At 38.2% G+C, this 15023-nt stretch overlaps 1 protein-coding gene and 1 pseudogene across 4 annotated transcripts in view; one reads left to right on the top strand and one right to left on the bottom strand.

The window, feature by feature from the left end:
• Positions 1-15023, top strand: part of klg (klingon) — a 587603-nt gene that overhangs the window by 89486 nt on the left and 483094 nt on the right. The window lies entirely within an intron of this gene.
• LOC141456591 (U4 spliceosomal RNA) lies at positions 10482-10564 on the bottom strand (annotated as a pseudogene).

Here is a 15023-nt window from a genome sequence, read left to right as displayed (position 1 = left end):
AAGGACCCAAGTCTTTGAGAGCAACAAACCTTTGCCTCTCTATGAACAGATAAAGCGAAGGAGAAGTTCACAAAGAGCTTGAGCAAGACGGACAGAGACTTGTACAAAGTTTTCAAACAACTGGCCCGCCAGCTGTCTTGCAGAACAATGTTGTTCGTACGCTGTTAGTAGAGGCAAGTATTTTATAAACTTAATCCCAACTCAAACATAATCTTCTTATCTATTTATCTCTTTAATATTTTATTATCAGTCGGTTACTAGAACTGGGCAAAGTGAAATTCTTGCGCAGGAAGTTGTCGATTAAACAAAAAGAATGGAACTAAATGTTCCAACAATTTCCGTTTTCATAATCATCTAATCTTTCTACAAAAAGTGCTTGAACTACTTTTAACTTGTATTTGTTTCAGAGATGATGATAATCTGATGTGAAAGACTCTCACGACTTTTCCAGCCATTTTGATGACGTATTTAGTTGTCTGCAAGTAATGCATCTATAGCTCCAAATCGCCTTTCCACTGCTGCCGTCCCAAAACAGCATATTGACCTTACATTATCGATAAATTGGACCTGGTCAATGATGATTAAGTTTGTGTGATTGATGAAACCTTAGTGGCGATATGTTGGCCCATTTGACTATCTTATCTAAGATAGTCGCCAAGAGACATGCGGGCTTTAAAACGGAAATCTTCATGACTTTCATTGCCAGCGTAGTGATAATGTTCCAGAAGATAAGTGGGATTAGTGAAGTTTAGGGCCGACGGGAGCTCTGTGTCTGTCTTTACACATACCCAGTACATATATAAGTGTAACAATTATCCTATACAAAGCACTTCAATTTTATACACGAGGTTAAAATGTGCAAGCACCGCTGTTAGAACGGCTGGCGGAGTACATCGTTACTGCCGCCTATAGAGCAGCGGTAGGGGTTACAAATTGTCATGCAGGTTCTGTCATTAATCTAACTCGGCTTCCCCCAGTCGGCATTCCAGTTCGTCACCACTCTATATTGATGACGTCACTATAACCTGGTTATTCAAAAGTACTACTTGAACGTCCCAGTTTCTAACCACAGTCTAGGCTCCAGTCTCATTTGTACTGTTTCTGTTCTTACTAACGGCATTAATTTAGATCACTTTAACACGTCATCTCGCTGTACGTTATTAAAGTAGTTTAGTGAACGTTTTTAAAGTTTTGTCATTTAGTTTACGAAGGAAATACTTGTTTTGTGAGTGGGGGAGAAGAAACCGATTAGGAGCCGGCCAGATCGGACCTCCCAAGTCTCTGCATCCAAAAAGGCTTGTTACCACCCTCTAAATATGTGGTGGATAAAGGCTTTCCTCTTTACATGGAACGACTTACTTATCCGCCATTGTTGTGTTGCGATATGATCTTCGGTTTTAAGTGCCAAAGACCTTACAGCACAATCTAGCGACTGCAACTCAATCAAACAGGAAATAGACAGTTTCCTCCACTTGTAGGCACAATCTGAATGGGGACTCTGCTTTCTGCGCATATCTTGCCCTAAAAATAGACATAAGGCCAGGCAATTAGATGCTCTGGGTCAAAACCAGTGACCTCTATCTGGTGATACTACTTGGAGGTGTGCTGCTTGCTTTGATTTGGGGGATGGAATTGACTATGCTGACTTGCTGTTCCTGAGTAATCAGGAACCTCTTCAAGTGAAACGCATGAATACATTAAACGAATAGGTGTTCCCTGCAATAGTTGCTAAATCATCCCTATCAGCGTCGTAGGGATCGCTTCCACAGCCAAGAGCCTCCCTCACGTCGGCCCAGAATCCATAAAGTAGTCCTCCCTCTTACTTGGAACTTCTTTTAAGTAAACTTTGTTTATTTTATTGGTTAATCTGATGAAATTAAGTTTATTATTAGAGTTCTGCTAGACAAAAATTTATTGAGTTATAAAAATGATAGAAAAAAACAAAAAAATTATACGTTTAAATAATTTTCTAAGGGTTGAAATAAACACAATTAAACATAAGTTTGGTTTACATAACATAAGACATAAACGCTAACATAAGGTATAACATAACATAAGCGTCACTTGCTACCTAAACTCTCTTACCAACTCAAACTATCATCCCCTCTTACACTCACCATTAACAGTGTTGCCACTCGTATACCAAATACATTTAAATTTACCTACAGTATTAAGATTCTGTTCCCTCATTAACTTTGTGAAATCGATTTATGAGATCGCAATTATCATAATTGTAAAAACTCCAATTAGGTGTTTCGAGATTGTCCTCTGTGAGAATCGCACAAAGTAGAATCTGGCGTAGAAATCAGATTTAATGCAATTCACCGTTACTCTAGTGTTTACATTTTAAAGCCCAGAAGTTTACTAATTGGGGCCGAACTTAGGTATAATAATTACAAGCTGGTTATGTGTTGTGTTCAAGCTAAATTGTAGGCACAAAACATTACTGATGATTCGGCTGTTAGTGGGGAGACAGTGCAACTTACCGCACTCTAAATTCATACTGCTTATACTAACCAATTTGTAAAACAACTACTTCCTGAAGTCAGCTCCTCAATGTGGACATTTCCGGTGAAAATCCTGGCAGTGAGAGGAAGTCACTGTGCCTCCTGTGAAATCTTGAGATTGATGTATTATTGGGGGCGCGAATCAAGCTTAATATCATTCAAGTACTTTTACACATGTGTGTGAGTGTGTGTGTGTGTACGTATATAAACAAAACAAATACAGAGTATCAAAGGCCAACATATAACAGTTGGACATATGAATGTTAGTGTTTGGTAGTGTTGGTGACGTCACAGTATGTTGCAGTAGCGTTGTGAGGTCGTATGGCGTTGCGGATGTTATTTATCATTATTGTCAGCCAACGTAATTTGTCTCTTTTACATACTGCATCTCCACACATATACATATATATCTATAGATTTATTTAAAGTGCTCGAAGTAGTATAATGTATACATTCCTGTGCGTTAAGTTCTTGCAATAATATTAATAATTATACTTATCAGTTCTTAGTTATAAATAATGCATACAAATAACCTTATTGTGATCATAGAATCAGCTGTAAATAGGAGATTTTGGTAAGAAAGGAACGTTTTGGGAAGACTGAATGTGAGCCACGGATAAGTTCCTGCAAAGATCTACAATAAAGCATTGGTCACTCTTGTCATCGTGGAAAAAGGATTTCATCTTCACTTTCATTGCTCTTGGCGGACATGGCGACCAGGATCCGTGGCTCACATTCAGTCTTCCCAAAACGCTCCTTTCTTACATACATCTGATCAAGTCTTAAGAACAGATTATTAGTTTTACATTACCCCAAAATAATTAGTGCTATTTGCCCAACAAACGCTCGGTTCTGCTTGCCATAGAAAATGGCGACTAAAGCTGCAATTGATAGAAATATCATGAAGCTTTTTTGCCTAGCTAGAGCCATTTGTTTAAAAAACAGGAGGAAAAATTCACAATTCTGGCTGACCAGGCGGAGTTCGATCTTCTATCAGGAAGGAGAGTTGCCAAAATTATCTAGTAGTACATTTCCTGCTATTTTAATTCTATCCGGAAGTAGGGGAAAACTGAATGAAATCAGAAACTTTGAGCATTTCATCAGCTTCCAGTTCAGCGGATCCGACCACATTTTCATCATTTAAAATTCATTGATAATCTGATTAGATCATCATTTTTATTCGCACAGAACTGGGCAAATGTAAACATTAATGCAAAGCGTTATATGAGCATAATCTTCATTTGAATAATTCCAGCAGATCGGATTAAAACTCTGTTCAGGGTAGACGGACAGATTTTATTGAACAGTTCAACGATTAATTCCCTACAAATAATGTTTATGTAAAGCAAAAAAAGGTTGTAAATTTGAAAACACATTTGCGAAGAAAATAAATTTTGGAGAGGTGTTGAACTATGAAAATTTAACACAATGAGGTTATTGAGACGTATATGAGATTCATTTCAGCGTGAAATCGGAATTACTCTGGAAGATAAATCTCTAGAAGAAGAAACCTCTCCATTGGTACAATGTCCTGGTCCTCCCCTCCCAGCGATCATGTCCTCTGATCTCTAGGTGCAGTTTGGTAATATTATTTAATCCAAAGGGAAAAAGTGCGAGGGTTGCATCAGGACAAACGATCCAGAATTTGAACAGTCATCCTGTTGTTGGCCCTGGTCTTAGTATAGTACGTATAGTGGATGGGAAGAGCAATACGAATACTGGGATAACAACTCTTTGAATTAAACACAGTAAGAGGTTGAGGGGATTCCTGTCTGAGTAAAATCAGAACCAAAATGAGCCTCAACTAAAGTAGAAGCTAGATCAGTGTTGTGACTGGCCTTTTATCGAAGGTCATGTTATTTAAACGATTATATTCGTCTACGATTTTGAAGATATCCTTTAAGAAAACATAGCTTTATTTACTCACAGTTAGTCTCAGAAGCTCCTGCCTGGTTTATTTATTAAGTTGCAAAAAGTATCTGTTCGCCTAGAGTCAGGCAGGGGTCGACAACCCGCGGCTCTTTTATCGAAATTGTGTGGCTCTTCAGCCTGCCCAAAATATATTGAAACGAATGAAAATTCCATTTATTACCTAAAGATATTTTTTCAAAAATAAATTTAAATGTGATAGGTTCGAAATTGAATAGAATTATACAATATCAAAATAAAGTACTTGATTTATAATGTAAGACTGCCGCCTTTTTATTCCTTAAGTTATTATTTATTTGTTTATTTACTTTGCAATATGTGAAAATAAATATATAAAACATTTAAATGTTATTGAATACCATAAAACCATAATTTGCGAATACAAATGATCTACAGAGTTTGTTTACACCAGTGATGGGCAAAGTACGGCCCGCGGGCCAACTCCGGCCAGCGAAAGTATTTAATCCGGCCCGCCGAGGGTCCATCGACATGGATAGTATATGGCCCGCTATAATTACGTTTTGACGGTCGAGAAGTATAAAGTAGATTCTACTTAGTAGAATAATAGATGCATAACCTATAGGTGAAGCTAAACTAGCCGCGTAGTTACACAAGTGTGTAATGCTGTAATGTTTTTATAATATTATGATTAAAAGCTTTAACACAAAATGCATTTTTTCTATAATTCTGGCCCTCCTCTGGAATTTCTTAAACTTTGTGGCCCCCCATTAAAAATGTTTGCCCACCACTGGTTTACACTATCATCCTTGCGGCTCTTGGTTAGATTTATTAAAATTATTTAAAGAATATGGCTTTCTACTTAAAATAGGTTGCCGACCCCTGGCCTAGGCAGGTGCTGCACTCTAAGCAAACGTATTTTTTTAAAATAACCTTAAACTGTAACAATATTTACGTTTTAACCAAAAGAACAGCTACAGCTAAGATCTCTAGCGGCTCATTAGGAAGTTATTGGTTTTGAGTTGAAATAATATTAGCGCGCAAACACTGCAGATCTCTATCTCTCTCTGGTGAATGCATAGTTGTTTGAATTGTTCACATCAGGGGACACAAAAGCATGAAATTTAAGCATAAATATTTTTGTATTCCATATTATTATAGTTGGGATGGAGGATGAAGGGCTTTAAAATCTTCTGAAAACATGAGATTTGATGGTGTTGTTTTAATGTTTTCATCAAACACAACGCGATGTTATTTTACAACTGTGGGCTTTAACCTCGTCTACGGTAAATCAGATGCATTGATTGTGTTTTAATGTGCGAACATTATCTGTTAATGTTTGTTTTTAGCACATGCTAATGTGTACAGATTATTCATTGTACAGTTTATTTTACAGTGAAAGGGCGAAAATAAAACGTGCAGAATAACTTTGTTAAATGTTTCTATTTCCCACGAATACGTTTTATAATGTGTTGCGTGCGTTTGGACTGCAAAAAATTGCAGATATTGTTCAATGTTTTAGGAATCGCTGATACGGAGATACTCAACACAAACTTCCAACACGGAAGTTATCTTTTTTTCTGAAGAATATATTATATTTACTGCGACAAATGTACAATCTCTCCAGTAAGGATGTTGTTTTTGAGAAAAAGTGAGGTGATTGGAAGCCCGAATTACCTGAAGCTTATTTGCGGTTTGTCCCCTACTCCATGATTACTCAAAACCACATTTTTGTTAACCTCATTATCTCAGCATTAAGAGTCTGATTAAAAGGACGGGTCTGGAGGGCGAGCTTTAGAGTGAGGGGAGCCACAATAGTTCTAAAGGGGTCGCAGCTGATTATCTTCTGGTTTAAGCAGTTTGCCAGACCTCAGAATGTCTTGATTTTCTGCGAAATGTAGAGGAAGTAAAGTGCTCGATTTGAGTTATTCCCTTCTCGATCACCACATGACCCCAACTAGAAGAATATTCTCCTAGCTCTTCCATACTCCTAGAATATTCCAAGCGAAGTGAAAACACGAGAGTTTAGCGCTTTTTGGCCCCAGCAAACCATTTTTTTTTCGGTGAGTTTTCCCAATTCTAAATCCGCTCATCCAAAACACAACGTTAGCCTTAATATCGGCTCAGAAAGCATCCCATTTATACCAAGTGGCATCGCCAAATGATCTTCTTTAATGTAGATCTTCGCAGGAACTACGCTTCCAATTCTGGAACCACTTGTGTAACGAATGAGATAACTCATAGAGTAAAGTAAAGTAATCACCTATTTTTTCAGGCGGGGCTTAACGTCCAACTGCCAATTAGGTGTCGTGGACGGGGGCGACTAGCAAACATACTTTACTGTAAATTTCTTTTATTAACCATTAAATAAAATCCAAGACCGGGAATCGAACCCAGTACTGCAATACATATTAGCTTCACAGGTCTCGCCTCTAACCGCTCGGCTACCATGGCGCCTGATAACTCATAGAGTAGCACTTAACATTGCTAGATAGCAACCGCACGCTGTAATGGACAAGAAACTCTCCATTACTTTACAGGGTCGAGAAAACAGAGAACCCTATTTGGAAACCGAAAGCGAAATGAGCTGGTGACCTGGAAGTGGACGCTCATAAAATTGAATAAAAAGAAAAAGTCCAATATAATTAAAATACTTTCATTACAAAATTTCTCTAAAACAAAAAATAAAAAAGATAAAAATAATAATAGCCCAGTTTGCGAACCCACTACTGCATAATCTCCTTTAATTTGATGCCTATAAGAAATTTTCTCTATTTACATTGGAATTCCAATAAAAACTTACACGGCTGGCCATATTACTCCCAGTTATTAGAATTCCTCTAAGTGCACTCTTGTGTTTTAATATTGATGTTAACTAATTTTTTCTTTTTATCGTTCTTCCACCATCAGGCTGATCTTAAATGTCCATTGCATTATTATTAACAATAAGTTCCTAATGAATGTTTATTGCTACATCTTCCTTTCACCGAGTTTGTGGAGGCGGAGATACTAATAAAGGTACACTCTGGACAAGAAATAGAATAGAATACGTAGAAGTGCTTTAATAACAAAAAATATAACATTTAAATAAACGAAAGAATAAACTTCAAAGCTAATTGGCTTGGAGCTTAACACCGTCAGCCAGAGTTGTAATCCATTGTGTATAGCAGCATTTACCGCCTTGAATCTAAACAATATATAAATAAAACTTCTAGAATTCTCATATATTATAAATAATCTCACAAACCTCTTTAACAAAATAATACCTTATGAAAATTAAATAAAGAAAAAGAAATCATTACAATAATAATAATAATAATAATAACGAGAGAACACTGTCCGGAGGCCGGCAGTGCACTGGAAAAAGCTCCGTGCGCTAATAACCTCAGCTGTTGATGCGCAAAAAAAAAAATAATAATAATAATAGGGAAGGGATTAGCTATGAGGTTAGCATACTGGACTCCCACGCGGAGGTCCCGGGTTCGAATCCAGCAGCTGACCCTTAGTTTTTCTCTTCCTAGAAGTTTCTTACAGCTCACTGGCCGGTGATGGACAGTGTTGTCTGTAACGAGAGAACACTGTCCGGAGGCCAGCTGTGCACTGAAAAAAGTTCCGGGCGCTAATAACCTCAGCTGTTGATGCGCCCCCCCCCAAAATAATAATATAGGGAAGGGATTAGCTATGAGGTTAGCATACTGAGATTAGCGGAGGTCCCGGGTTCGAATCCAGCAGCTGACCCTTAGTTTTTCTCTTCCTAGGAGCTTCTTACAGCTCACTGGCCGGTGATGGACAGTGTTGTCTGTAACGAGAGAACACTGTCCGGAGGCCGGCAGTGCACTGAAAAAAGCTCCGGGCGCCAATAACCTTAGATTTTGACGCGCCTTAAATGATTAAAAAAAAAAAATTAATATTAATAACACAAGAAACAGAATAAGAAGTGACCGGAAGCTTCTTTAAAATTGACTTTGTTTCCGCTCCCGCTACAAAGATTTCCGTGTGGTGTAGAACGGAAGTAAGGGGATAGTTTTAAGCGTAAGTAAACCATGCGCCTAATAATAATTGATGAAAACAAAACAAAACAGATAAATCAAAACAATAAACTGAAATATTTATTAGCTACCAGCTGTTGAAATGTTAAAATTAAAACAGCTAAAAACTTCATGCCACTGTTTACCTTCATCAGAGGATCGTAATGTACACATGATGATTGGAAGCATTATGCAACCTCCTGAAACGTAGTTGCTAACGCTGTTGCAACGGACTATCTCTATTATTAGAAAATGTTCAAGTAGTAATTTTGAAAAATAACGGAGTTATTAATTAAGAAGACCCAAACTTGGATAATGGATGGAAATATTGGAAATGGGAAAGTGAATTGGATGTAAGTATAATCTTCCACGGTATATCGGACGAATAACCATCTGACGGGTAATTAGGGAAGCTCCTCATTATGGGAGTGCGGTAGCGAGCCGGGGCTGTTTTGTTGATTTTGGAGGCATTGCGAAACCTAGTAGCCTCCTCTGGCCACTGGGGTTTTAGTTATAACCCATTCTGACCTCACTTCCAGCGCCCGGCCAATTCATTTGTCCAGCCTGGACCACCTGCCAATTCATCGTGTAGTCCTGCTGGAGTGAACGTGTGTTAAAATGGAGCCGATAAAATTGGTGTGCACTGGATTTGATAAATGTAACTCTTATACTCACCGCCCCGTGCCCCTGCAGCTTCCAATCTAACACAGATACATGTCGTGGTCACTCTATGTATCGTACCACTAACACACCATAAAAAACCAGTTTACAATAACCTGCCTATGACTCACCCTGCACTTCCAAAATCATCCCATCCCCAACTCCGTTCAGTTGTTGCAGTTTTCGGAACACTTTACTCCGCACACAGACACAAACTTTACAAAGAGGGCAGCGTGTTTCGAACTCATCCCGGTTTTGTTGGTAAATTCCAAACCCAAACCAAACTAACATTCACTCTTTCATTCATTTACACACAAACACACACACACAACAATATTTATGAAATGGACTTTGTGCGTACGATGTGACCTCGTATTAATAATATAGCGATCTGTACGTTTGCGGAAGATCAATTGCAGAACTGTACAGTGTTGGCAATACACAGCCTTCTTGATGGATGTGTGCAGAGAGGATGAGGCCTCAGTTTCGGACTTTGTTTCATCTGCTACCCACCCACACATCTTTAATGCATGTTATTTTGATTGGCAGATCATCCTAAAGGATGTAACAATTTACTACTACGTATAATAACATGATTCTGTAGTAAGGATCACCAGTAATATTAGCTCATTTATCTACATTTCTCTCTTAATACTGGCGATCATATCCACTTTTCGACATTTTTAACTGGAATAGACTGTAGCTGCAGGACAAAAAAAATCTTAAGATTATTTGAATTTGATATTTCTCATTGATGCCACAATAGAACTCGATAAAATGAAAATAGGTCGACCGGATTTTACCGCCTTGGAAAAAGGATTTTTCACTATTCAGAGTTTTCTCTCTCTCGCCCCTCTCAATTTTCTTTAAATCTTATCAACTGAATATCATTCATGTTGGTCTCGAACTTTCCTACGAAAAAATTATCCAAGAAAATCCGATTAAGGCACCTGAGAGGTATGAATTGGTGTAGGCCTCCCTCTAAACCAATTATTTTATACTTCAAAGAACAGCAATTGGTGTAAAAAAAAAACACCAATTAGGACTCTTTAAAATTTGTATACACTATGACGTTCAAAACACGGGATACAGTGGATGAAAAAACATCTATCTGTGGAGACGACTTCCTTTTGGGTGAATAGATCTCAGTTACGTCATCATAATAATCTACGAAATTATTTTACTTGAGATTATCATTCAATTTGCCGTAGCCACAACACAGCCTAAGTAAGACTTGAGACACGATAAGATAGTGGAATCCCAGGAAGAAGGACTGTTTATGTGCAACATGCGGGCAGCCTCACTTCCGCACTTCCTCCCACGTTCGGGCACGATGACGTCTCTTCTGCACCTCAACCAAACTCTCTTCCGCCTAACATCCTCGCTCTTATTTCCTCGAACATATTGGTAAAAGTTTTCAACTAGCAATAATCGCACCTCAGGAGGCCTTCATTGGTTACGATATTGCCACTGCGCAAGGAACATAAGGCACCCTCATTTCCTCCAAGGCCTATTAGTTAAGAGACACCCCGAGGAGTATCGAGTATAAACTTGCCTTACTTACGGGCATTCCACTTCCTCATGTGAATGTGAACAGGTTATCTCCCGAAAATTGCAAAACAGGAAGCTTGAACTTATTATTTCGTTTTGATATTTTTGTTGCTTTAGATTCTAAGGATTTTAGAGGAATTCTTTCTCGATTTTATTTCAAAGTTTGTCGTTTAATCAGTTTAATTTGACAAATTAAAAATTATTTTTCAGTAATTGTTGGGGAATCCAAGAGTTAGAGTACAGCTCTGCGCAGTTACAAGAGGCGAGGGAATGGTTACCTGACAATATGGACACTAAGAGAAAATTCTATTTTTTTCACTTTCTCATATTATTTTGTTAAGGTAACTTAATTACTCTAATCAAGTGAGAAAGTTAAACAAGTCTTTTTTCCCTTATTTTCTCATCTAACGCTATTTAGTTCTAATAAAGGGCTGAATAAGAAGAGGAGACATCAGTAGGTCCATAATAACGGGGATTGCCTCGCAATATTGCCAAGTACAAGACATAATGTGCTGCCGCTTCCGAGCTGACTTTCCTAGAACTGAAGGAGGCTAGCCGCCACTATACTCCGGCAACACAGCTGCCCCCTTCGGACCTATTCACCACCTCCAGCCGCCGCCCCTAGCTCTCTCGCCTCTCACTGTTTCTTTAGTCTCAACAATGGACTCGTAATTATGATGCTGCTTTGCTCTTTCGCTTGGTTACAACTCTTTAAACTTTTTATGTACCCATCGAGTTTGTGGACAGGTTCTTGGCGAGGGGTTGTAAGTAGGTTACTCCTGCCGAGACTTCATTGTCACCGACTAAACTCCTTTTTCCTCCTTCTTTACTGCTAACTAGAGAGCTTATATTGTCTTGAACTGTGAACTTTGCTTTATAGAAAAATTGAAATAAAGACAAAAAAAAGAAAAGAAAATGACAAACTTTAGAAGCTTTTCCTTTTGTGAGAGTTTCTTCACCTTTACATTTATTTTATTTTTCCGCCAAAAGAAAATGATCTTTTCTTGTAGTCGAAATATCTCATTTTGTGTAACATATTGTCTCCTAGCTACGTAAACCTTTCGAACCTCGTACCCGAACATGAAATATGGTGTCGCCACACACACTATGCTCTCTGGGTGCCTAGAGATGGTACAGATGCAGAACAGTGTATTGATCTGTTAAGACACATAGAGGTGAGCTTGAGTTCGCTGCCTCCAAGAATCTCATTTCCTAGGCAACACCTGGTTAGTGTGGGTGGAAAATGAAAGTGAGACATGTTTATTACGTTCTGGCAGATTGTCTGTCAATGAAGAACTGGTTTGAGGAGGTGGTTGATAACTCTGTGCCGGACAATATTCAAATCGAGCCTTATTGCGAAACAAAATGACGTTATTATTATTATTATTTTTATGATTTAAGGCGCGCCAACATCTAAAGTCATTGGCGCCTGGAGCTTTTTTCTAGTGCACTGCCGGCCTCCGGACAGTGTTCTCTCGTTACAGACAACACTGTCCATCACCGAACAGTGAGCTGTAAGAAGCTCCTAGGAAGAGAAAATCTAAGGGTCAGCAGCTGGAAATGGCATTATTAAAACAGCAGTCTGGCCTAAGACTCAGAACCTCATCTTCTCGCATACCAAGCTGTCAGAGACCAAAGGCAGACAGTCTCTTCCAGCTTAGGGATAGTAGGAGTTTCACCATGTGAAAGTAAAATTATTTCAGTAAGGTGGCACTTCAATTTGGCTGATTTTAGCCCAAAGTGTTTCATCGGATCCCGCAATGGCTCATAAACAATCATTTTTCAGCCTCAGGGGACCTCAAAATTGATTAACCCTCAAAATTAAAAATCTGGACAATCTCAATAATTACCCTCGTGTGAGGTCAACGAACAAGTCTTAAAAGTGTTTTTGTTATTTCTTTTATTCGCCGGAAAAATTCTCAAGTAAATGTTGGGTTCAAACTGGACCGTTCGTGGAATTTATGGGCAGCTCTGTTGAGAAGTAGCGTCCTGGAGTGAGAGAGAGAGCGGTAGAGATCTCCTTCTCTCTCCCAGAGTTTTGCCTCGTCCCAAACTCGACTCCTATCGAGTGTAAAATAATATTTTTCTTCTTGTTTCCAGCAAATGGTAAAATACAAAATTTTGTAATCTCTTTATAGTCAAGTTATGAAAACATTTTTTTTTAAACCATTAAAACTGTGAAACGAGAAAAAAGAAAATACAGTCGGCCCATTTAAACGCCAAACTACCGCCCAATTAAATATGCAGAGAAAAGTGAAAGAAATTCTCCGGATGAAAAAGGAAGGAAATATCTCTTGTCTTTCTCTCGCTCCTTTATGTTTATTTCCGTTGGCCATGTTTGGTTACACTAAATGGACTTTTCCTTGTAATTTATATATATAAGTGATAGAAGAAGTTGGTAGACCTGTTTTCCTTTTTTTATTTATTTTTTTTACAGTTGGCGAACAAATTATTCGCTCAAGCATTTTCACTCTTAATTAGCTCCCTTTTTAATTCGTCCTCTTCGTCGCTTCGCACTCCCGTATCTTCGCATTTTCTCCCTACTTTGGCTCCTCTACAGTCTTCAAAATAAAAAAGCCCTAATTCCAAACGCCATGCTGAATCCCGCTCTGTATCCTTATTTCCCTAATCCATTCATCCACTTTTCCTTGGCCTTTATTCACCAAGCCTCCTTCTCTTTTAGTCCGCCACTCTAATGGCTCTAACGTTTTACTCTTGTGAATATGTTCATTTATTTTAAAGTGCTAAAAATCATTAACAAACTCTATTATTTCTGGTGATCAGAAACAATTGTGCCGCAACCACTCCGAACTTTGTAATCCTAATCCCTTAAACGTATGTAAACAAATGGTGATGACATGTATTTAAGCGGAAATGACACTTTCAGCTGTCCAAGTTTTCCTTTTGGGAAATTAATAACTTGATCTTTTACGTGTAAGAAGATCATTTAACCGGAAAGGAGGTTCAATAGTTTCTCTGGCACAGTTCCTGTGGACACTCCAGTTGCTCTTGACTCGACGCTGTCCAGCCAAGTATGGGGGGGGACACCATAATGAAAATCAAATATTTACGATTTCATTTAGCTTAGATGAGCTGACAGTGAGGATGGAGCCTCTACTAAAGAGGAAGTTCCGGAACATGTGTGGGCTTGTTTAAACGGAATATCTAATAACGAATCCAATATCTTCGTAAAGTCTTCTCCTGCCACATTCCTGAGGCAGGCTCACGGGTCAAAAAGGTCTACTTCTATTTTTTGGGGCTTAGCCACTTGATCTTCCAATCTTGATTTAAAGTCAGCATCTAATCAATTCAGAAACGGCCTTTTTGAAACCTTTCATTGCTGTTTCAGAAATTATAAGTTGTTCATTCTAAATGAACTTATATTTCTGTACAAATTATTTAGGCGGCATTGTCAAACTGACTTACTTCGCAGAATCGCCTTAAAGAGAATTTCCTGCAAAACTAATTCTCATAAAAGTTATAACTTTAAGTGAACACCAAATAAACGTTTTAAACATCCTGCAACTTGTATCCTTAAATCCTGCAAGTATCCTCTTGTGCTTGATTCAACACTTGCCTTTAAAATATCATTTTCAACGTGATGAACGTACAGATTGAAGGAGAGCTATTAAGTGAAGCCGAAATGTCGGATGTGTGGGGAGAAAATTCTGTCCAAATTGATTATTGAATCTTTCACTTTACCCTAACTTTTTGGAGGAGGGGCAGAGTAAGGGTGAGGATTTAAAAATGTTAAAAGAAAGGAGGCAGTATATATATATAGTTAGCGATTTGCAGCTACAGGAAGTCGTGAGAGTGTTTCACGCCAGATTTCCTTATCTTGTGAAGAAGAAATCAGCTTAGGACCAGATTGTCTAACATCCATTAAATTCTGTACGTATGAATAATAAATGAAGAGTGAAGTGCTTGTCGCAGCGCCCAGCTGATTCTTTATTAATTAAAATTCAGCAGCAGTACAGATAATTAATAATTTCATAAAAAAGGAAGGGATGGATTTGCCTCCCATCCCTCCAAAAAAAGCAGCAATCCATGAGCTTTGTAAAGACGGGACATCACAGTCGGCGCCATATTGATTCTGTCCTTAAATTTTCTTTTTTATTTTCGCAGTCTTTCCTCATTTTACTTCTCCCAAAGAAAAGCGTTGTTTAATTTTCCCAAACATATTTTTGTAAAAGTGTTTCTCAGTTTTTACAAAAGTTGTGTTATTGCGTCTTATCCTGATCACCTTCCAATATGGGTGAAGTTAGCGTTCAGTCAGTTTCAGCAAAAACTAGAATTAAAAATCAATTTTTATTTGATTCTCACTCACTCACACAAAGACCCATTTTTAACGGTGAAAATGGCTATTTTCTGAGAAAATTATTTTTGGAAA

The sequence above is a fragment of the Rhodnius prolixus genome, unplaced genomic scaffold (genome assembly GCF_049639745.1).
Source record: "Rhodnius prolixus isolate KJV_2025 unplaced genomic scaffold, Rpr scaffold_4, whole genome shotgun sequence".
NCBI lineage: Eukaryota > Metazoa > Arthropoda > Insecta > Hemiptera > Reduviidae > Rhodnius > Rhodnius prolixus.
Note: the sequence above shows the minus strand (reverse complement) of the source record. Positions and strands in the feature narration are given on the sequence as shown.